Below are 23,171 nucleotides of genomic sequence, written 5' to 3' on the forward strand. Positions count from 1 at the left end.
TGGCATCCAGCACTGAAAGTTGAAGCCATTCTACCTTTCACCTTTCTGTTTCCGTTAGCTCGTTGTTTAATGGGACTTGTTTAATTTTGGCGATGTGGTGAGAATGGACGAGATACACCGAAGTGTCTGTTTCCACGCGGTGTACCCCAATAACGTTTTGTTGCTTACACCTGCTTTAAAGAATTACGTTTTTGCGGAGCTTACCGTCGCAGTCTGTGGCAAAATCATTTCGTCTGTTCGACTGCTCACGGGAAAGGTAGCATTGTGAAACACTGCAGAAACGAACGACTTCCTTACTTTTGCTCCGACTGACCATACTCCGTGAAAGTTTCCCAGATTCTCAGTTGAGGATTTTTGCAGCTGGAAGTTACCTCAGAAACCCTGTTAATTCGTAATGTATTGAGCGAATCGCAAAACAGAAAACATTTAACACGGAACACAAACAAAACTGGAAAGCCAAATGCATTTTCAGACACGGCGAGCATGAATGCTAAATGTGAGACAGTCCGGGGGCATGAGCCATAAAGTAATCACACAACTAACAACAGGGCAATTCCAAACTACTCTTTCAAACATACTGGAGCCTGAGTGCACCACCACTTCCCAGACAATGCTGCAAAGAGACAAACAAAGAACATAATAAGAATGGGCCATAAAAAGTGAATTTCACCAAACACAGTCTCGATTAGATTACCTTTCCCTTCCGATGACTCCAGGACGGAAATGACTGTAGTGGGAGAAATTCAATAACATGTGACATCGAAATACATTGGAACGATTTTCTCATTGGCCAGAAAACCAAATAACGACGAGTCGAGTCACCGGAGGAGTCTGTTTCGCAACAACGATGAAATAACAGTCTCCATTCGGTTCGAGTAAAAGCTCGACTTGCCTGGAACAGAAAGCAACAGTAGAGCTGCTGGCGATTGTCCGTGCGGGAAGCGAACACAATCACGACAGCACAGACACTTTGGAAAATTCGGCACTTTCCCACACCGCAGTCAATTCCCCGGGAAGCAAACTCATTTTTCTTGTGTTTTAAACAGAAATGAGGCAGGGATTGAAGCAGCATTTAAACCAGCTGTTCCGTTGGAGCTGTTCAGCAGAAACGGCGGCGGTGGGATTCGAACCCACGCCTCTGTCGAGACTGGAGCCTTAATCCAGCGCCTTAGACCGCTCGGCCACACTACCCGCACGTCCGGGAGTCCATTTTCTTGCACTTCCAATTGTGTTCCTGCATAACAACAGATGCAAACTCACGTGAAAAGTGTTCCATGATCCCTCTCCGACTCGCACAGCTGCTGGGATGTGCCCGTCTACAATATGAATTTCTCAGCAGAGAACGATAAACCATCAATCCAGACAAAAATCACTGGTAAACCGAGTCTATCTTCTCAGACTGGATTCAGCTAAAAATGTATCTGTGAGTGCGTGAGAATATATGATCGGTTATGATTGGGTCAAATTACCATGAGCTACTTGACATTACTGCAATTTCGATTCTTGCTTTGCTAAATGATTTCACCCATTGCTCGAAACAGGACAACTTACACGTTTACACGGAACATGAAACACACCGGACTACAGGGAAAATGCACAAAGCTGAGCAGGCCGTGTCCCAAATCATACCGTGCAGCATAGTTTCAGTCACTGTGTCTGTTTTGCAGAATAAGGTTCCCAAAGAATGTTCCACCCTAAAACCGGAGGTAGCATTACAATCCGAGAACGACAGATTACATTGTGAGGACGGTCTGACCTCGGGGCCGGTTCGAGATGTCACTTTCCTTGCCTTTTACCTTAACCGTGCAATTTGCTGCAGCGATTATCACACCTGGACATGAGCCTCATCGATACCAAAAGAGTTGGAAACCTGTGTGGGAATCGATGAGAAAAACGACTCAATAAAGTTTAACAAGTTCCATGGTGCTTTTTAGAAATGCAGTTTCTGTTCACCTCAATCCAAAAGGCAGTTTCTGAACATAGGAACAGAAGTCAAAAGGTAATTACCTCACCCCACCCCCACTCCAGAAGAGGTGCAAACTGCCCTTGATTGCTTTTTGTTCACGATGTGAAGAGCTCTCACGCCTGAGTCACCGTCACGTCTCTGGTTGCTGAGTGAATCACAAAGAAGGACGTTCTCCAGAACTGCAACTGCCTCACTTCCCCACTCGCCCTCCCCGTTTCCATTTTCCTGCTCGTCAGTGATTTAAAGAAAACCAAATGGATGCGATGTCATTCTGTCGCCTCTCTGTCGATTCCTCCGTTTCAGTTCCAACGTGGCTTAGATCTCGGGGCGCACCTTAATACTAGCGACGCTATGAAAGCACAGGTCCAGAGGTTCCTCTGAGAGTGTAATTTCTTTCATTGCTGTTGCTGATTGAATGAGCCACTAACGTGCGAACTGCTCCAAAACATGATTCAGGACCTCTGGTGCCAATTCTCGCACGTTGAATAACGACAGACACCTTCCAAATGAGGTCTTTCAGAGACGACTTTGGGATACATTTGACAGACAGACTAGTTGAGGAATCCGTGGTGCACTGTGACACCAGCACATCAGCTTCTTCCCTGTCTTTGAACCGGGCCGCCTGCGCAAGGAATGCGAATGCGGTAATGCTTTTCGTGGAAGGATCAGAAGGGGGTAACTACACTCTCAAACAGAATGGCATATGATCAGAAACAGGTTGGAGAAAAACTTTACAATGCTTTGCACAGTAATTAAATGGAATTGCATTGCATTGCATTACGAGAGAAGATTTGTTCAAGCAAACTCGAAGGCAGGTTTGCACATGGGAAAGCAAGCAAGACAGCTCCGTTCTTGTCGATGTCAAAGGCTGCAGTTGAAGAGCAAAGCAGTTTCTGCCCAGTTTCGAACTGGGGACCTTTCGCGTGTAAGGCGAACGTGATGACCACTACACTACAGAAACATGCCTCGGTCGCCCCCGCTGCAGCTCAGTGGCATCCAGCACTGAAAGTTGAAGCCATTCTACCTTTCACCTTTCTGTTTCCGTTAGCTCGTTGTTTAATGGGACTTGTTTAATTTTGGCGATGTGGTGAGAATGGACGAGATACACCGAAGTGTCTGTTTCCACGCGGTGTACCCCAATAACGTTGTGTTGCTTATACCTGCTTTAAAGAATTACGTTTTTGGGGAGCTTACCGTCGCAGTCTGTGGCAAAATCATTTCGTCTGTTCGACTGCTCACGGGAAAGGTAGCATTGTGAAACACTGCAGAAACGAACGACTTCCTTACTTTTGCTCCGACTGACCATACTCCGTGAAAGTTTCCCAGATTCTCAGTTGAGGATTTTTGCAGCTGGAAGTTACCTCAGAAACCCTGTTAATTCGTAATGTATTGAGCGAATCGCAAAACAGAAAACATTTAACACGGAACACAAACAAAACTGGAAAGCCAAATGCATTTTCAGACACAGCGAGCATGAATGCTAAATGTGAGACAGTCCGGGGGCATGAGCCATAAAGTAATCACACAACTAACAACAGGGCAATTCCAAACTACTCTTTCAAACATACTGGAGCCTGAGTGCACCACCACTTCCCAGACAATGCTGCAAAGAGACAAACAAAGAACATAATAAGAATGGGCCATAAAAAGTGAATTTCACCAAACACAGTCTCGATTAGATTACCTTTCCCTTCCGATGACTCCAGGACGGAAATGACTGTAGTGGGAGAAATTCAATAACATGTGACATCGAAATACATTGGAACGATTTTGTCATTGGCCAGAAAACCAAATAACGACGAGTCGAGTCACCGGAGGAGTCTGTTTCGCAACAACGATGAAATAACAGTCTCCATTCGGTTCGAGTAAAAGCTCGACTTGCCTGGAACAGAAAGCAACAGTAGAGCTGCTGGCGATTGTCCGTGCGGGAAGCGAACACAATCACGACAGCACAGACACTTTGGAAAATTCGGCACTTTCCCACACCGCAGTCAATTCCCCGGGAAGCAAACTCATTTTTCTTGTGTTTTAAACAGAAATGAGGCAGGGATTGAAGCAGCATTTAAACCAGCTGTTCCGTTGGAGCTGTTCAGCAGAAACGGCGGCGGTGGGATTCGAACCCACGCCTCTGTCGAGACTGGAGCCTTAATCCAGCGCCTTAGACCGCTCGGCCACACTACCCGCACGTCCGGGAGTCCATTTTCTTGCACTTCCAATTGTGTTCCTGCATAACAACAGATGCAAACTCACGTGAAAAGTGTTCCATGATCCCTCTCCGACTCGCACAGCTGCTGGGATGTGCCCGTCTACAATATGAATTTCTCAGCAGAGAACGATAAACCATCAATCCAGACAAAAATCACTGGTAAACCGAGTCTATCTTCTCAGACTGGATTCAGCTAAAAATGTATCTGTGAGTGCGTGAGAATATATGATCGGTTATGATTGGGTCAAATTACCATGAGCTACTTGACATTACTGCAATTTCGATTCTTGCTTTGCTAAATGATTTCACCCATTGCTCGAAACAGGACAACTTACACGTTTACACGGAACATGAAACACACCGGACTACAGGGAAAATGCACAAAGCTGAGCAGGCCGTGTCCCAAATCATACCGTGCAGCATAGTTTCAGTCACTGTGTCTGTTTTGCAGAATAAGGTTCCCAAAGAATGTTCCACCCTAAAACCGGAGGTAGCATTACAATCCGAGAACGACAGATTACATTGTGAGGACGGTCTGACCTCGGGGCCGGTTCGAGATGTCACTTTCCTTGCCTTTTACCTTAACCGTGCAATTTGCTGCAGCGATTATCACACCTGGACATGAGCCTCATCGATACCAAAAGAGTTGGAAACCTGTGTGGGAATCGATGAGAAAAACGACTCAATAAAGTTTAACAAGTTCCATGGTGCTTTTTAGAAATGCAGTTTCTGTTCACCTCAATCCAAAAGGCAGTTTCTGAACATAGGAACAGAAGTCAAAAGGTAATTACCTCACCCCACACCCACTCCAGAAGAGGTGCAAACTGCCCTTGATTGCTTTTTGTTCACGATGTGAAGAGCTCTCACGCCTGAGTCACCGTCACGTCTCTGGTTGCTGACTGAATCACAAAGAAGGACGTTCTCCAGAACTGCAACTGCCTCACTTCCCCACTCGCCCTCCCCGTTTCCATTTTCCTGCTCGTCAGTGATTTAAAGAAAACCAAATGGATGCGATGTCATTCTGTCGCCTCTCTGTCGATTCCTCCGTTTCAGTTCCAACGTGGCTTAGATCTCGGGGCGCACCTTAATACTAGCGACGCTATGAAAGCACAGGTCCAGAGGTTCCTCTGAGAGTGTAATTTCTTTCATTGCTGTTGCTGATTGAATGAGCCACTAACGTGCGAACTGCTCCAAAACATGATTCAGGACCTCTGGTGCCAATTCTCGCACGTTGAATAACGACAGACACCTTCCAAATGAGGTCTTTCAGAGACGACTTTGGGATACATTTGACAGACAGACTAGTTGAGGAATCCGTGGTGCACTGTGACACCAGCACATCAGCTTCTTCCCTGTCTTTGAACCGGGCCGCCTGCGCAAGGAATGCGAATGCGGTAATGCTTTTCGTGGAAGGATCAGAAGGGGGTAACTACACTCTCAAACAGAATGGCATATGATCAGAAACAGGTTGGAGAAAAACTTTACAATGCTTTGCACAGTAATTAAATGGAATTGCATTGCATTACGAGAGAAGATTTGTTCAAGCAAACTCGAAGGCAGGTTTGCACATGGGAAAGCAAGCAAGACAGCTCCGTTCTTGTCGATGTCAAAGGCTGCAGTTGAAGAGCAAAGCAGTTTCTGCCCAGTTTCGAACTGGGGACCTTTCGCGTGTAAGGCGAACGTGATGACCACTACACTACAGAAACATGCCTCGGTCGCCCCCGCTGCAGCTCAGTGGCATCCAGCACTGAAAGTTGAAGCCATTCTACCTTTCACCTTTCTGTTTCCGTTAGCTCGTTGTTTAATGGGACTTGTTTAATTTTGGCGATGTGGTGAGAATGGACGAGATACACCGAAGTGTCTGTTTCCACGCGGTGTACCCCAATAACGTTTTGTTGCTTACACCTGCTTTAAAGAATTACGTTTTTGCGGAGCTTACCGTCGCAGTCTGTGGCAAAATCATTTCGTCTGTTCGACTGCTCACGGGAAAGGTAGCATTGTGAAACACTGCAGAAACGAACGACTTCCTTACTTTTGCTCCGACTGACCATACTCCGTGAAAGTTTCCCAGATTCTCAGTTGAGGATTTTTGCAGCTGGAAGTTACCTCAGAAACCCTGTTAATTCGTAATGTATTGAGCGAATCGCAAAACAGAAAACATTTAACACGGAACACAAACAAAACTGGAAAGCCAAATGCATTTTCAGACACGGCGAGCATGAATGCTAAATGTGAGACAGTCCGGGGGCATGAGCCATAAAGTAATCACACAACTAACAACAGGGCAATTCCAAACTACTCTTTCAAACATACTGGAGCCTGAGTGCACCACCACTTCCCAGACAATGCTGCAAAGAGACAAACAAAGAACATAATAAGAATGGGCCATAAAAAGTGAATTTCACCAAACACAGTCTCGATTAGATTACCTTTCCCTTCCGATGACTCCAGGACGGAAATGACTGTAGTGGGAGAAATTCAATAACATGTGACATCGAAATACATTGGAACGATTTTCTCATTGGCCAGAAAACCAAATAACGACGAGTCGAGTCACCGGAGGAGTCTGTTTCGCAACAACGATGAAATAACAGTCTCCATTCGGTTCGAGTAAAAGCTCGACTTGCCTGGAACAGAAAGCAACAGTAGAGCTGCTGGCGATTGTCCGTGCGGGAAGCGAACACAATCACGACAGCACAGACACTTTGGAAAATTCGGCACTTTCCCACACCGCAGTCAATTCCCCGGGAAGCAAACTCATTTTTCTTGTGTTTTAAACAGAAATGAGGCAGGGATTGAAGCAGCATTTAAACCAGCTGTTCCGTTGGAGCTGTTCAGCAGAAACGGCGGCGGTGGGATTCGAACCCATGCCTCTGTCGAGACTGGAGCCTTAATCCAGCGCCTTAGACCGCTCGGCCACACTACCCGCACGTCCGGGAGTCCATTTTCTTGCACTTCCAATTGTGTTCCTGCATAACAACAGATGCAAACTCACGTGAAAAGTGTTCCATGATCCCTCTCCGACTCGCACAGCTGCTGGGATGTGCCCGTCTACAATATGAATTTCTCAGCAGAGAACGATAAACCATCAATCCAGACAAAAATCACTGGTAAACCGAGTCTATCTTCTCAGACTGGATTCAGCTAAAAATGTATCTGTGAGTGCGTGAGAATATATGATCGGTTATGATTGGGTCAAATTACCATGAGCTACTTGACATTACTGCAATTTCGATTCTTGCTTTGCTAAATGATTTCACCCATTGCTCGAAACAGGACAACTTACACGTTTACACGGAACATGAAACACACCGGACTACAGGGAAAATGCACAAAGCTGAGCAGGCCGTGTCCCAAATCATACCGTGCAGCATAGTTTCAGTCACTGTGTCTGTTTTGCAGAATAAGGTTCCCAAAGAATGTTCCACCCTAAAACCGGAGGTAGCATTACAATCCGAGAACGACAGATTACATTGTGAGGACGGTCTGACCTCGGGGCCGGTTCGAGATGTCACTTTCCTTGCCTTTTACCTTAACCGTGCAATTTGCTGCAGCGATTATCACACCTGGACATGAGCCTCATCGATACCAAAAGAGTTGGAAACCTGTGTGGGAATCGATGAGAAAAACGACTCAATAAAGTTTAACAAGTTCCATGGTGCTTTTTAGAAATGCAGTTTCTGTTCACCTCAATCCAAAAGGCAGTTTCTGAACATAGGAACAGAAGTCAAAAGGTAATTACCTCACCCCACACCCACTCCAGAAGAGGTGCAAACTGCCCTTGATTGCTTTTTGTTCACGATGTGAAGAGCTCTCACGCCTGAGTCACCGTCACGTCTCTGGTTGCTGAGTGAATCACAAAGAAGGACGTTCTCCAGAACTGCAACTGCCTCACTTCCCCACTCGCCCTCCCCGTTTCCATTTTCCTGCTCGTCAGTGATTTAAAGAAAACCAAATGGATGCGATGTCATTCTGTCGCCTCTCTGTCGATTCCTCCGTTTCAGTTCCAACGTGGCTTAGATCTCGGGGCGCACCTTAATACTAGCGACGCTATGAAAGCACAGGTCCAGAGGTTCCTCTGAGAGTGTAATTTCTTTCATTGCTGTTGCTGATTGAATGAGCCACTAACGTGCGAACTGCTCCAAAACATGATTCAGGACCTCTGGTGCCAATTCTCGCACGTTGAATAACGACAGACACCTTCCAAATGAGGTCTTTCAGAGACGACTTTGGGATACATTTGACAGACAGACTAGTTGAGGAATCCGTGGTGCACTGTGACACCAGCACATCAGCTTCTTCCCTGTCTTTGAACCGGGCCGCCTGCGCAAGGAATGCGAATGCGGTAATGCTTTTCGTGGAAGGATCAGAAGGGGGTAACTACACTCTCAAACAGAATGGCATATGATCAGAAACAGGTTGGAGAAAAACTTTACAATGCTTTGCACAGTAATTAAATGGAATTGCATTGCATTACGAGAGAAGATTTGTTCAAGCAAACTCGAAGGCAGGTTTGCACATGGGAAAGCAAGCAAGACAGCTCCGTTCTTGTCGATGTCAAAGGCTGCAGTTGAAGAACAAAGCAGTTTCTGCCCAGTTTCGAACTGGGGACCTTTCGCGTGTAAGGCGAACGTGATGACCACTACACTACAGAAACATGCCTCGGTCGCCCCCGCTGCAGCTCAGTGGCATCCAGCACTGAAAGTTGAAGCCATTCTACCTTTCACCTTTCTGTTTCCGTTAGCTCGTTGTTTAATGGGACTTGTTTAATTTTGGCGATGTGGTGAGAATGGACGAGATACACCGAAGTGTCTGTTTCCACGCGGTGTACCCCAATAACGTTTTGTTGCTTACACCTGCTTTAAAGAATTACGTTTTTGCGGAGCTTACCGTCGCAGTCTGTGGCAAAATCATTTCGTCTGTTCGACTGCTCACGGGAAAGGTAGCATTGGGAAACACTGCAGAAACGAACGACTTCCTTACTTTTGCTCCGACTGACCATACTCCGTGAAAGTTTCCCAGATTCTCAGTTGAGGATTTTTGCAGCTGGAAGTTACCTCAGAAACCCTGTTAATTCGTAATGTATTGAGCGAATCGCAAAACAGAAAACATTTAACACGGAACACAAACAAAACTGGAAAGCCAAATGCATTTTCAGACACGGCGAGCATGAATGCTAAATGTGAGACAGTCCGGGGGCATGAGCCATAAAGTAATCACACAACTAACAACAGGGCAATTCCAAACTACTCTTTCAAACATACTGGAGCCTGAGTGCACCACCACTTCCCAGACAATGCTGCAAAGAGACAAACAAAGAACATAATAAGAATGGGCCATAAAAAGTGAATTTCACCAAACACAGTCTCGATTAGATTACCTTTCCCTTCCGATGACTCCAGGACGGAAATGACTGTAGTGGGAGAAATTCAATAACATGTGACATCGAAATACATTGGAACGATTTTCTCATTGGCCAGAAAACCAAATAACGACGAGTCGAGTCACCGGAGGAGTCTGTTTCGCAACAACGATGAAATAACAGTCTCCATTCGGTTCGAGTAAAAGCTCGACTTGCCTGGAACAGAAAGCAACAGTAGAGTTGCTGGCGATTTTCCGTGCGGGAAGCGAACACGATCACGACAGCACAGACACTTTGGAAAATTCGGCACTTTACCACACCGCAGTCAATTCCCCGGGAAGCAAACTCATTTTTCTTGTGTTTTAAACAGAAATGAGGCAGGGAAAGAAGCAGCATTTAAACCAGCTGTTCCGTTGGAGCTGTTCAGCAGAAACGGCGGCGGTGGGATTCGAACCCACGCCTCTGTCGAGACTGGAGCCTTAATCCAGCGCCTTAGACCGCTCGGCCACACTACCCGCACGTCCGGGAGTCCATTTTCTTGCACTTCCAATTGTGTTCCTGCATAACAACAGATGCAAACTCACGTGAAAAGTGTTCCATGATCCCTCTCCGACTCGCACAGCTGCTGGGATGTGCCCGTCTACAATATCAATTTCTCAGCAGAGAACGATAGCCCATCAATCCAGACAAAAATCACTGGTAAACCGAGTCTATCTTCTCAGACTGGATTCAGCTACAAATGTATCTGTGAGTGCGTGAGAATATATGATCGGTTATGATTGGGTCAAATTACCATGAGCTACTTGACATTACTGCAATTTCGATTCTTGCTTTGCTAAATGATTTCACCCATTGCTCGAAACAGGACAACTTACACGTTTACACGGAACATGAAACACACCGGACTACAGGGAAAATGCACAAAGCTGAGCAGGCCGTGTCCCAAATCATACCGTGCAGCATAGTTTCAGTCACTGTGTCTGTTTTGCAGAATAAGGTTCCCAAAGAATGTTCCACCCTAAAACCGGAGGTAGCATTACAATCCGAGAACGACAGATTACATTGTGAGGACGGTCTGACCTCGGGGCCGGTTCGAGATGTCACTTTCCTTGCCTTTTACCTTAACCGTGCAATTTGCTGCAGCGATTATCACACCTGGACATGAGCCTCATCGATACCAAAAGAGTTGGAAACCTGTGTGGGAATCGATGAGAAAAACGACTCAATAAAGTTTAACAAGTTCCATGGTGCTTTTTAGAAATGCAGTTTCTGTTCACCTCAATCCAAAAGGCAGTTTCTGAACATAGGAACAGAAGTCAAAAGGTAATTACCTCACCCCACCCCCACTCCAGAAGAGGTGCAAACTGCCCTTGATTGCTTTTTGTTCACGATGTGAAGAGCTCTCACGCCTGAGTCACCGTCACGTCTCTGGTTGCTGAGTGAATCACAAAGAAGGACGTTCTCCAGAACTGCAACTGCCTCACTTCCCCACTCGCCCTCCCCGTTTCCATTTTCCTGCTCGTCAGTGATTTAAAGAAAACCAAATGGATGCGATGTCATTCTGTCGCCTCTCTGTCGATTCCTCCGTTTCAGTTCCAACGTGGCTTAGATCTCGGGGCGCACCTTAATACTAGCGACGCTATGAAAGCACAGGTCCAGAGGTTCCTCTGAGAGTGTAATTTCTTTCATTGCTGTTGCTGATTGAATGAGCCACTAACGTGCGAACTGCTCCAAAACATGATTCAGGACCTCTGGTGCCAATTCTCGCACGTTGAATAACGACAGACACCTTCCAAATGAGGTCTTTCAGAGACGACTTTGGGATACATTTGACAGACAGACTAGTTGAGGAATCCGTGGTGCACTGTGACACCAGCACATCAGCTTCTTCCCTGTCTTTGAACCGGGCCGCCTGCGCAAGGAATGCGAATGCGGTAATGCTTTTCGTGGAAGGATCAGAAGGGGGTAACTACACTCTCAAACAGAATGGCATATGATCAGAAACAGGTTGGAGAAAAACTTTACAATGCTTTGCACAGTAATTAAATGGAATTGCATTGCATTACGAGAGAAGATTTGTTCAAGCAAACTCGAAGGCAGGTTTGCACATGGGAAAGCAAGCAAGACAGCTCCGTTCTTGTCGATGTCAAAGGCTGCAGTTGAAGAGCAAAGCAGTTTCTGCCCAGTTCCGAACTGGGGACCTTTCGCGTGTAAGGCGAACGTGATGACCACTACACTACAGAAACATGCCCCGGTCGCCCCCGCTGCAGCTCAGTGGCATCCAGCACTGAAAGTTGAAGCCATTCTACCTTTCACCTTTCTGTTTCCGTTAGCTCGTTGTTTAATGGGACTTGTTTAATTTTGGCGATGTGGTGAGAATGGACGAGATACACCGAAGTGTCTGTTTCCACGCGGTGTACCCCAATAACGTTGTGTTGCTTACACCTGCTTTAAAGAATTACGTTTTTGCGGAGCTTACCGTCGCAGTCTGTGGCAAAATCATTTCGTCTGTTCGACTGCTCACGGGAAAGGTAGCATTGTGAAACACTGCAGAAACGAACGACTTCCTTACTTTTGCTCCGACTGACCATACTCCGTGAAAGTTTCCCAGATTCTCAGTTGAGGATTTTTGCAGCTGGAAGTTACCTCAGAAACCCTGTTAATTCGTAATGTATTGAGCGAATCGCAAAACAGAAAACATTTAACACGGAACACAAACAAAACTGGAAAGCCAAATGCATTTTCAGACACGGCGAGCATGAATGCTAAATGTGAGACAGTCCGGGGGCATGAGCCATAAAGTAATCACACAACTAACAACAGGGCAATTCCAAACTACTCTTTCAAACATACTGGAGCCTGAGTGCACCACCACTTCCCAGACAATGCTGCAAAGAGACAAACAAAGAACATAATAAGAATGGGCCATAAAAAGTGAATTTCACCAAACACAGTCTCGATTAGATTACCTTTCCCTTCCGATGACTCCAGGACGGAAATGACTGTAGTGGGAGAAATTCAATAACATGTGACATCGAAATACATTGGAACGATTTTCTCATTGGCCAGAAAACCAAATAACGACGAGTCGAGTCACCGGAGGAGTCTGTTTCGCAACAACGATGAAATAACAGTCTCCATTCGGTTCGAGTAAAAGCTCGACTTGCCTGGAACAGAAAGCAACAGTAGAGTTGCTGGCGATTTTCCGTGCGGGAAGCGAACACGATCACGACAGCACAGACACTTTGGAAAATTCGGCACTTTACCACACCGCAGTCAATTCCCCGGGAAGCAAACTCATTTTTCTTGTGTTTTAAACAGAAATGAGGCAGGGAAAGAAGCAGCATTTAAACCAGCTGTTCCGTTGGAGCTGTTCAGCAGAAACGGCGGCGGTGGGATTCGAACCCACGCCTCTGTCGAGACTGGAGCCTTAATCCAGCGCCTTAGACCGCTCGGCCACACTACCCGCACGTCCGGGAGTCCATTTTCTTGCACTTCCAATTGTGTTCCTGCATAACAACAGATGCAAACTCACGTGAAAAGTGTTCCATGATCCCTCTCCGACTCGCACAGCTGCTGGGATGTGCCCGTCTACAATATCAATTTCTCAGCAGAGAACGATAGCCCATCAATCCAGACAAAAATCACTGGTAAACCGAGTCTATCTTCTCAGACTGGATTCAGCTACAAATGTATCTGTGAGTGCGTGAGAATATATGATCGGTTATGATTGGGTCAAATTACCATGAGCTACTTGACATTACTGCAATTTCGATTCTTGCTTTGCTAAATGATTTCACCCATTGCTCGAAACAGGACAACTTACACGTTTACACGGAACATGAAACACACCGGACTACAGGGAAAATGCACAAAGCTGAGCAGGCCGTGTCCCAAATCATACCGTGCAGCATAGTTTCAGTCACTGTGTCTGTTTTGCAGAATAAGGTTCCCAAAGAATGTTCCACCCTAAAACCGGAGGTAGCATTACAATCCGAGAACGACAGATTACATTGTGAGGACGGTCTGACCTCGGGGCCGGTTCGAGATGTCACTTTCCTTGCCTTTTACCTTAACCGTGCAATTTGCTGCAGCGATTATCACACCTGGACATGAGCCTCATCGATACCAAAAGAGTTGGAAACCTGTGTGGGAATCGATGAGAAAAACGACTCAATAAAGTTTAACAAGTTCCATGGTGCTTTTTAGAAATGCAGTTTCTGTTCACCTCAATCCAAAAGGCAGTTTCTGAACATAGGAACAGAAGTCAAAAGGTAATTACCTCACCCCACCCCCACTCCAGAAGAGGTGCAAACTGCCCTTGATTGCTTTTTGTTCACGATGTGAAGAGCTCTCACGCCTGAGTCACCGTCACGTCTCTGGTTGCTGAGTGAATCACAAAGAAGGACGTTCTCCAGAACTGCAACTGCCTCACTTCCCCACTCGCCCTCCCCGTTTCCATTTTCCTGCTCGTCAGTGATTTAAAGAAAACCAAATGGATGCGATGTCATTCTGTCGCCTCTCTGTCGATTCCTCCGTTTCAGTTCCAACGTGGCTTAGATCTCGGGGCGCACCTTAATACTAGCGACGCTATGAATGCACAGGTCCAGAGGTTCCTCTGAGAGTGTAATTTCTTTCATTGCTGTTGCTGATTGAATGAGCCACTAACGTGCGAACTGCTCCAAAACATGATTCAGGACCTCTGGTGCCAATTCTCGCACGTTGAATAACGACAGACACCTTCCAAATGAGGTCTTTCAGAGACGACTTTGGGATACATTTGACAGACAGACTAGTTGAGGAATCCGTGGTGCACTGTGACACCAGCACATCAGCTTCTTCCCTGTCTTTGAACCGGGCCGCCTGCGCAAGGAATGCGAATGCGGTAATGCTTTTCGTGGAAGGATCAGAAGGGGGTAACTACACTCTCAAACAGAATGGCATATGATCAGAAACAGGTTGGAGAAAAACTTTACAATGCTTTGCACAGTAATTAAATGGAATTGCATTGCATTGCATTACGAGAGAAGATTTGTTCAAGCAAACTCGAAGGCAGGTTTGCACATGGGAAAGCAAGCAAGACAGCTCCGTTCTTATCGATGTCAAAGGCTGCAGTTGAAGAGCAAAGCAGTTTCTGCCCAGTTTCGAACTGGGGACCTTTCGCGTGTAAGGCGAACGTGATGACCACTACACTACAGAAACATGCCTCGGTCGCCCCCGCTGCAGCTCAGTGGCATCCAGCACTGAAAGTTGAAGCCATTCTACCTTTCACCTTTCTGTTTCCGTTAGCTCGTTGTTTAATGGGACTTGTTTAATTTTGGCGATGTGGTGAGAATGGACGAGATACACCGAAGTGTCTGTTTCCACGCGGTGTACCCCAAATACGTTGTGTTGCTAATACCTGCTTTAAAGAATTACGTTTTTGGGGAGCTTACCGTCGCAGTCTGTGGCAAAATCATTTCGTCTGTTCGACTGCTCACGGGAAAGGTAGCATTGTGAAACACTGCAGAAACGAACGACTTCCTTACTTTTGCTCCGACTGACCATACTCCGTGAAAGTTTCCCAGATTCTCAGTTGAGGATTTTTGCAGCTGGAAGTTACCTCAGAAACCCTGTTAATTCGTAATGTATTGAGCGAATCGCAAAACAGAAAACATTTAACACGGAACACAAACAAAACTGGAAAGCCAAATGCATTTTCAGACACAGCGAGCATGAATGCTAAATGTGAGACAGTCCGGGGGCATGAGCCATAAAGTAATCACACAACTAACAACAGGGCAATTCCAAACTACTCTTTCAAACATACTGGAGCCTGAGTGCACCACCACTTCCCAGACAATGCTGCAAAGAGACAAACAAAGAACATAATAAGAATGGGCCATGAAAAGTGAATTTCACCAAACACAGTCTCGATTAGATTACCTTTCCCTTCCGATGACTCCAGGACGGAAATGACTGTAGTGGGAGAAATTCAATAACATGTGACATCGAAATACATTGGAACGATTTTGTCATTGGCCAGAAAACCAAATAACGACGAGTCGAGTCACCGGAGGAGTCTGTTTCGCAACAACGATGAAATAACAGTCTCCATTCGGTTCGAGTAAAAGCTCGACTTGCCTGGAACAGAAAGCAACAGTAGAGCTGCTGGCGATTGTCCGTGCGGGAAGCGAACACAATCACGACAGCACAGACACTTTGGAAAATTCGGCACTTTCCCACACCGCAGTAAATTCCCCGGGAAGCAAACTCGCTTTTCTTGTGTTTTAAACAGAAATGAGGCAGGGATTGAAGCAGCATTTAAACCAGCTGTTCCGTTGGAACTGTTCAGCAGAAACGGCGGCGGTGGGATTCGAACCCACGCCTCTGTCGAGACTGGAGCCTTAATCCAGCGCCTTAGACCGCTCGGCCACACTACCCGCACGTCCGGGAGTCCATTTTCTTGCACTTCCAATTGTGTTCCTGCATAACAACAGATGCAAACTCACGTGAAAAGTGTTCCATGATCCCTCTCCGACTCGCACAGCTGCTGGGATGTGCCCGTCTACAATATCAATTTCTCAGCAGAGAACGATAGCCCATCAATCCAGACAAAAATCACTGGTAAACCGAGTCTATCTTCTCAGACTGGATTCAGCTACAAATGTATCTGTGAGTGCGTGAGAATATATGATCGGTTATGATTGGGTCAAATTACCATGAGCTACTTGACATTACTGCAATTTCGATTCTTGCTTTGCTAAATGATTTCACCCATTGCTCGAAACAGGACAACTTACACGTTTACACGGAACATGAAACACACCGGACTACAGGGAAAATGCACAAAGCTGAGCAGGCCGTGTCCCAAATCATACCGTGCAGCATAGTTTCAGTCACTGTGTCTGTTTTGCAGAATAAGGTTCCCAAAGAATGTTCCACCCTAAAACCGGAGGTAGCATTACAATCCGAGAACGACAGATTACATTGTGAGGACGGTCTGACCTCGGGGCCGGTTCGAGATGTCACTTTCCTTGCCTTTTACCTTAACCGTGCAATTTGCTGCAGCGATTATCACACCTGGACATGAGCCTCATCGATACCAAAAGAGTTGGAAACCTGTGTGGGAATCGATGAGAAAAACGACTCAATAAAGTTTAACAAGTTCCATGGTGCTTTTTAGAAATGCAGTTTCTGTTCACCTCAATCCAAAAGGCAGTTTCTGAACATAGGAACAGAAGTCAAAAGGTAATTACCTCACCCCACCCCCACTCCAGAAGAGGTGCAAACTGCCCTTGATTGCTTTTTGTTCACGATGTGAAGAGCTCTCACGCCTGAGTCACCGTCACGTCTCTGGTTGCTGAGTGAATCACAAAGAAGGACGTTCTCCAGAACTGCAACTGCCTCACTTCCCCACTCGCCCTCCCCGTTTCCATTTTCCTGCTCGTCAGTGATTTAAAGAAAACCAAATGGATGCGATGTCATTCTGTCGCCTCTCTGTCGATTCCTCCGTTTCAGTTCCAACGTGGCTTAGATCTCGGGGCGCACCTTAATACTAGCGACGCTATGAAAGCACAGGTCCAGAGGTTCCTCTGAGAGTGTAATTTCTTTCATTGCTGTTGCTGATTGAATGAGCCACTAACGTGCGAACTGCTCCAAAACATGATTCAGGACCTCTGGTGCCAATTCTCGCACGTTGAATAACGACAGACACCTTCCAAATGAGGTCTTTCAGAGACGACTTTGGGATACATTTGACAGACAGACTAGTTGAGGAATCCGTGGTGCACTGTGACACCAGCACATCAGCTTCTTCCCTGTCTTTGAACCGGGCCGCCTGCGCAAGGAATGCGAATGCGGTAATGCTTTTCGTGGAAGGATCAGAAGGGGGTAACTACACTCTCAAACAGAATGGCATATGATCAGAAACAGGTTGGAGAAAAACTTTACAATGCTTTGCACAGTAATTAAATGGAATTGCATTGCATTACGAGAGAAGATTTGTTCAAGCAAACTCGAAGGCAGGTTTGCACATGGGAAAGCAAGCAAGACAGCTCCGTTCTTGTCGATGTCAAAGGCTGCAGTTGAAGAGCAAAGCAGTTTCTGCCCAGTTCCGAACTGGGGACCTTTCGCGTGTAAGGCGAACGTGATGACCACTACACTACAGAAACATGCCCCGGTCGCCCCCGCTGCAGCTCAGTGGCATCCAGCACTGAAAGTTGAAGCCATTCTACCTTTCACCTTTCTGTTTCCGTTAGCTCGTTGTTTAATGGGACTTGTTTAATTTTGGCGATGTGGTGAGAATGGACGAGATACACCGAAGTGTCTGTTTCCACGCGGTGTACCCCAATAACGTTGTGTTGCTTACACCTGCTTTAAAGAATTACGTTTTTGCGGAGCTTACCGTCGCAGTCTGTGGCAAAATCATTTCGTCTGTTCGACTGCTCACGGGAAAGGTAGCATTGTGAAACACTGCAGAAACGAACGACTTCCTTACTTTTGCTCCGACTGACCATACTCCGTGAAAGTTTCCCAGATTCTCAGTTGAGGATTTTTGCAGCTGGAAGTTACCTCAGAAACCCTGTTAATTCGTAATGTATTGAGCGAATCGCAAAACAGAAAACATTTAACACGGAACACAAACAAAACTGGAAAGCCAAATGCATTTTCAGACACGGCGAGCATGAATGCTAAATGTGAGACAGTCCGGGGGCATGAGCCATAAAGTAATCACACAACTAACAACAGGGCAATTCCAAACTACTCTTTCAAACATACTGGAGCCTGAGTGCACCACCACTTCCCAGACAATGCTGCAAAGAGACAAACAAAGAACATAATAAGAATGGGCCATAAAAAGTGAATTTCACCAAACACAGTCTCGATTAGATTACCTTTCCCTTCCGATGACTCCAGGACGGAAATGACTGTAGTGGGAGAAATTCAATAACATGTGACATCGAAATACATTGGAACGATTTTCTCATTGGCCAGAAAACCAAATAACGACGAGTCGAGTCACCGGAGGAGTCTGTTTCGCAACAACGATGAAATAACAGTCTCCATTCGGTTCCAGTAAAAGCTCGACTTGCCTGGAACAGAAAGCAACAGTACAGCTGCTGGCGATTTTCCGTGCGGGAAGCGAACACGATCACGACAGCACAGACACTTTGGAAAATTCGGCACTTTACCACACCGCAGTCAATTCCCCGAGAAGCAAACTCATTTTTCTTGTGTTTTAAACAGAAATGAGGCAGGGATTGAAGCAGCATTTAAACCAGCTGTTCCGTTGGAGCTGTTCAGCAGAAACGGCGGCGGTGGGATTCGAACTCACGCCTCGGCCGAGACTGGATCCTTAATCCAGCGGCTTAGACCGCTCGGCCACACTACTAGCACGCCTGGGAGTCCATTTTCTTGCACTTCCAATTGTGTTCCTGCATAACAACAGATGCAAACTCACGTGAAAAGGGTTCCATGATCCCTCTCCGACTCGCACAGCTGCTGGGATGTGCCCGTCTACAATATCAATTTCTCAGCAGAAAACGATAGCCCATCAATCCAGACAAAAATCACTGGTAAACCGAGTCTATCTTCTCAGACTGGATTCAGCTACAAATGTATCTGTGAGTGCGTGAGAATATATGATCGGTTATGATTGGGTCAAATTACCATGAGCTACTTGACATTACTGCAATTTCGATTCTTGCTTTGCTAAATGATTTCACCCATTGCTCGAAACAGGACAACTTACACGTTTACACGGAACATGAAACACACCGGACTACAGGGAAAATGCACAAAGCTGAGCAGGCCGTGTCCCAAATCATACCGTGCAGCATAGTTTCAGTCACTGTGTCTGTTTTGCAGAATAAGGTTCCCAAAGAATGTTCCACCCTAAAACCGGAGGTAGCATTACAATCCGAGAACGACAGATTACATTGTGAGGACGGTCTGACCTCGGGGCCGGTTCGAGATGTCACTTTCCTTGCCTTTTACCTTAACCGTGCAATTTGCTGCAGCGATTATCACACCTGGACATGAGCCTCATCGATACCAAAAGAGTTGGAAACCTGTGTGTGAATCGATGAAAAAAAGCGACTCAATAAAGTTTAACAAGTTCCATGGTGCTTTTTAGAAATGCAGTTTCTGTTCACCTCAATCCAAAAGGCAGTTTCTGAACATAGGAACAGAAGTCAAAAGGTAATTACCTCACCCCACACCCACTCCAGAAGAGGTGCAAACTGCCCTTGATTGCTTTTTGTTCACGATGTGAAGAGCTCTCACGCCTGAGTCACCGTCACGTCTCTGGTTGCTGAGTGAATCACAAAGAAGGACGTTCTCCAGAACTGCAACTGCCTCACTTCCCCACTCGCCCTCCCCGTTTCCATTTTCCTGCTCGTCAGTGATTTAAAGAAAACCAAATGGATGCGATGTCATTCTGTCGCCTCTCTGTCGATTCCTCCGTTTCAGTTCCAACGTGGCTTAGATCTCGGGGCGCACCTTAATACTAGCGACGCTATGAAAGCACAGGTCCAGAGGTTCCTCTGAGAGTGTAATTTCTTTCATTGCTGTTGCTGATTGAATGAGCCACTAACGTGCGAACTGCTCCAAAACATGATTCAGGACCTCTGGTGCCAATTCTCGCACGTTGAATAACGACAGACACCTTCCAAATGAGGTCTTTCAGAGACGACTTTGGGATACATTTGACAGACAGACTAGTTGAGGAATCCGTGGTGCACTGTGACACCAGCACATCAGCTTCTTCCCTGTCTTTGAACCGGGCCGCCTGCGCAAGGAATGCGAATGCGGTAATGCTTTTCGTGGAAGGATCAGAAGGGGGTAACTACACTCTCAAACAGAATGGCATATGATCAGAAACAGGTTGGAGAAAAACTTTACAATGCTTTGCACAGTAATTAAATGGAATTGCATTGCATTGCATTACGAGAGAAGATTTGTTCAAGCAAACTCGAAGGCAGGTTTGCACATGGGAAAGCAAGCAAGACAGCTCCGTTCTTGTCGATGTCAAAGGCTGCAGTTGAAGAGCAAAGCAGTTTCTGCCCAGTTTCGAACTGGGGACCTTTCGCGTGTAAGGCGAACGTGATGACCACTACACTACAGAAACATGCCTCGGTCGCCCCCGCTGCAGCTCAGTGGCATCCAGCACTGAAAGTTGAAGCCATTCTACCTTTCACCTTTCTGTTTCCGTTAGCTCGTTGTTTAATGGGACTTGTTTAATTTTGGCGATGTGGTGAGAATGGACGAGATACACCGAAGTGTCTGTTTCCACGCGGTGTACCCCAATAACGTTGTGTTGCTTACACCTGCTTTAAAGAATTACGTTTTTGCGGAGCTTACCGTCGCAGTCTGTGGCAAAATCATTTCGTCTGTTCGACTGCTCACGGGAAAGGTAGCATTGTGAAACACTGCAGAAACGAACGACTTCCTTACTTTTGCTCCGACTGACCATACTCCGTGAAAGTTTCCCAGATTCTCAGTTGAGGATTTTTGCAGCTGGAAGTTACCTCAGAAACCCTGTTAATTCGTAATGTATTGAGCGAATCGCAAAACAGAAAACATTTAACACGGAACACAAACAAAACTGGAAAACCAAATGCATTTTCAGACACAGCGAGCATGAATGCTAAATGTGAGACAGTCCGGGGGCATGAGCCATAAAGTAATCACACAACTAACAACAGGGCAATTCCCAAACTACTCTTTCAAACATACTGGAGCCTGAGTGCACCACCACTTCCCAGACAATGCTGCAAAGAGACAAACAAAGAACATAATAAGAATGGGCCATAAAAAGTGAATTTCAGGTATCTGTTTTCCCCGAGCCGCAATTCTGATTTTGTCTCTTATTTACAGCACTTACAGTCCATTCAGATTTTGTTTGCCATTTGCCATTCGCCTGAATTGCACACATTTGCATTGTGGGAAGCAATCGGAGCAGCCAAAGGAATCTCACACGGGAGAGAGAGAGAGCAGGAGTGTGCAAATTCCACACAGTCAGTCACACAAGACTTGAATCGAAGGCGGGTTTCTGACGCTGAATGGCGCAGTTCTACCCACTGAGCCCTCCCAATATGCAAGCGCCTGTCCTGGAAGCAAATTGAACCCGACCTCACGCAGTGACAGTCGGTGGTAATACCCAGGATTTCTATGCAAAAATAAGCCTATTTGCTCATACTGGAAATTAACATTCGCTTAACTATCGGAACACTTTTTAAAATTACTTGGCCTATAGCCTTGTACGTGTTGGCATCACAAATTCACATCTGAAAACTTCTGAAAGTTATGCGGATTTCTGCCTCTGCAACCTTTGCATGCACTGAGTTCCAGATTTCAACCCACGGCTGTTTCAAGACATTTGTCTGCACATTCACTCAAATCTTTCCTCTTCTATCCTTAAATCTATGCCACCCTGCCCCACCTCCCGTGATCGATCTCACCATCAAAGAGAAACATTGATTTCAGTCTATGCCATCCATATTCCTGATTATTTTATGCTTTTCAATGATGTTTCCTCTCAATCTCTTCGAGTCTAAGAAAAACAACTCCCGTCTGTCCAATTTCTCTTCACAACTGAAACTCTTCTACCCAGACAATATCCTGGTAAATCTCTCCTGCATCATTTTCAGTGCTATCATATCCGTTCTATAATGCGAATTGCAGAACTGCACACAATAGAAAAGACAGAGCTGAATGAGCAAGTGAAATAAATGATGTAGAATAAATTTTCTTTTCCTCAGTGCTGCCCTGTGTCCTTTTCCAGAGCCTGGTTTTCTAATAATCTCTGGTCCGTGTGGTAAAAGCGGTTACATGAGAATTGATCTCACAACCATAGTATCGAAATGGATTGATTGGCTTGAAGGTGAGCACCTGGTTCTTCTATGACGGCACAGAGGCGCAAGAAATGCCAAAGCTGGGAGTGCTCCCGGTCAAAGGCGGGGACGAAGAGCATAATTGTTGTATTAGGATACAACACCAGCATTAACCCGCACGACAGATTGGCTCAGCTGAAGCGTGCTGGAGCCTTCAGCGAGAGGTCGGTTAATTGAAAACATTCTCTGAAATTTTCCTGAACAATGCGCTGTTTTGTTACGTTGACAGTAAGCTGTTTTTGATCACATCGTCTCCGCATCAGCCTCTTGCTCCCAGTAAAAACTCCAGACCAGCGTAAATCACTTTCATTCCGACACAGCCACATGTCATATTCTCATTCCCTCTGTAATAATTAGAATTGACAATATCATTCTCTGAGATGCAGTAATGTAGCATGAAATTGACAGAGTTGTGAACAAAGAAGAAAAAATAACAGAGAAAATTTACAGCCCAGGAACACGCCCTTTGGATGTCGAAGCCTGAGCTGATCCAAATCCATTGTCTTAACCTATCACCCAATTCCAAAGCATCTGTATACCTCTGCACACTTCCTACATATGCATCTGTCCAGGCGCACCTGAAATGAATCTACCGTGCTTGCCTCTACTACATCTGCTGGCAACACGTTCCAGGCACCTATCACCCTCGGTGTAAAATACTTCCAATGACTATCTGTCTTAAACTTTTCAACTTTCACCTTGAACGTGTGACCTCTCATTATTGAATCCCTCACCTTGGGAAAAAGCTTATCTCTATCCACA

The 23,171-nt window shown here is 45.9% G+C and overlaps 1 long non-coding RNA gene and 10 other non-coding genes across 11 annotated transcripts in view; all 11 read right to left on the bottom strand.

Annotated features, from left to right (window-relative positions):
* Positions 1 to 23,171, bottom strand: part of LOC140489145 (uncharacterized) — a 323,165-nt gene that overhangs the window by 109,580 nt on the left and 190,414 nt on the right. The window lies entirely within an intron of this gene.
* On the bottom strand, positions 1,110 to 1,191 carry trnal-aag (transfer RNA leucine (anticodon AAG)). Its single transcript has one exon. It is a non-coding gene; the product is annotated as a tRNA-Leu (tRNA).
* trnav-uac (transfer RNA valine (anticodon UAC)) lies at positions 2,855 to 2,927 on the bottom strand. Its single transcript has one exon. It is a non-coding gene; the product is annotated as a tRNA-Val (tRNA).
* Positions 4,066 to 4,147, bottom strand: trnal-aag (transfer RNA leucine (anticodon AAG)). Its single transcript has one exon. It is a non-coding gene; the product is annotated as a tRNA-Leu (tRNA).
* trnav-uac (transfer RNA valine (anticodon UAC)) lies at positions 5,806 to 5,878 on the bottom strand. Its single transcript has one exon. It is a non-coding gene; the product is annotated as a tRNA-Val (tRNA).
* trnav-uac (transfer RNA valine (anticodon UAC)) lies at positions 8,757 to 8,829 on the bottom strand. The gene has a single exon. It is a non-coding gene; the product is annotated as a tRNA-Val (tRNA).
* trnal-aag (transfer RNA leucine (anticodon AAG)) lies at positions 9,968 to 10,049 on the bottom strand. Its single transcript has one exon. It is a non-coding gene; the product is annotated as a tRNA-Leu (tRNA).
* trnal-aag (transfer RNA leucine (anticodon AAG)) lies at positions 12,919 to 13,000 on the bottom strand. The gene has a single exon. It is a non-coding gene; the product is annotated as a tRNA-Leu (tRNA).
* trnav-uac (transfer RNA valine (anticodon UAC)) lies at positions 14,664 to 14,736 on the bottom strand. Its single transcript has one exon. It is a non-coding gene; the product is annotated as a tRNA-Val (tRNA).
* On the bottom strand, positions 15,875 to 15,956 carry trnal-aag (transfer RNA leucine (anticodon AAG)). The gene has a single exon. It is a non-coding gene; the product is annotated as a tRNA-Leu (tRNA).
* trnav-uac (transfer RNA valine (anticodon UAC)) lies at positions 20,572 to 20,644 on the bottom strand. The gene has a single exon. It is a non-coding gene; the product is annotated as a tRNA-Val (tRNA).

The sequence above is a fragment of the Chiloscyllium punctatum genome, chromosome 18 (assembly GCF_047496795.1).
Source record: "Chiloscyllium punctatum isolate Juve2018m chromosome 18, sChiPun1.3, whole genome shotgun sequence".
NCBI classification, from domain to species: Eukaryota; Metazoa; Chordata; class Chondrichthyes; order Orectolobiformes; family Hemiscylliidae; genus Chiloscyllium; species Chiloscyllium punctatum.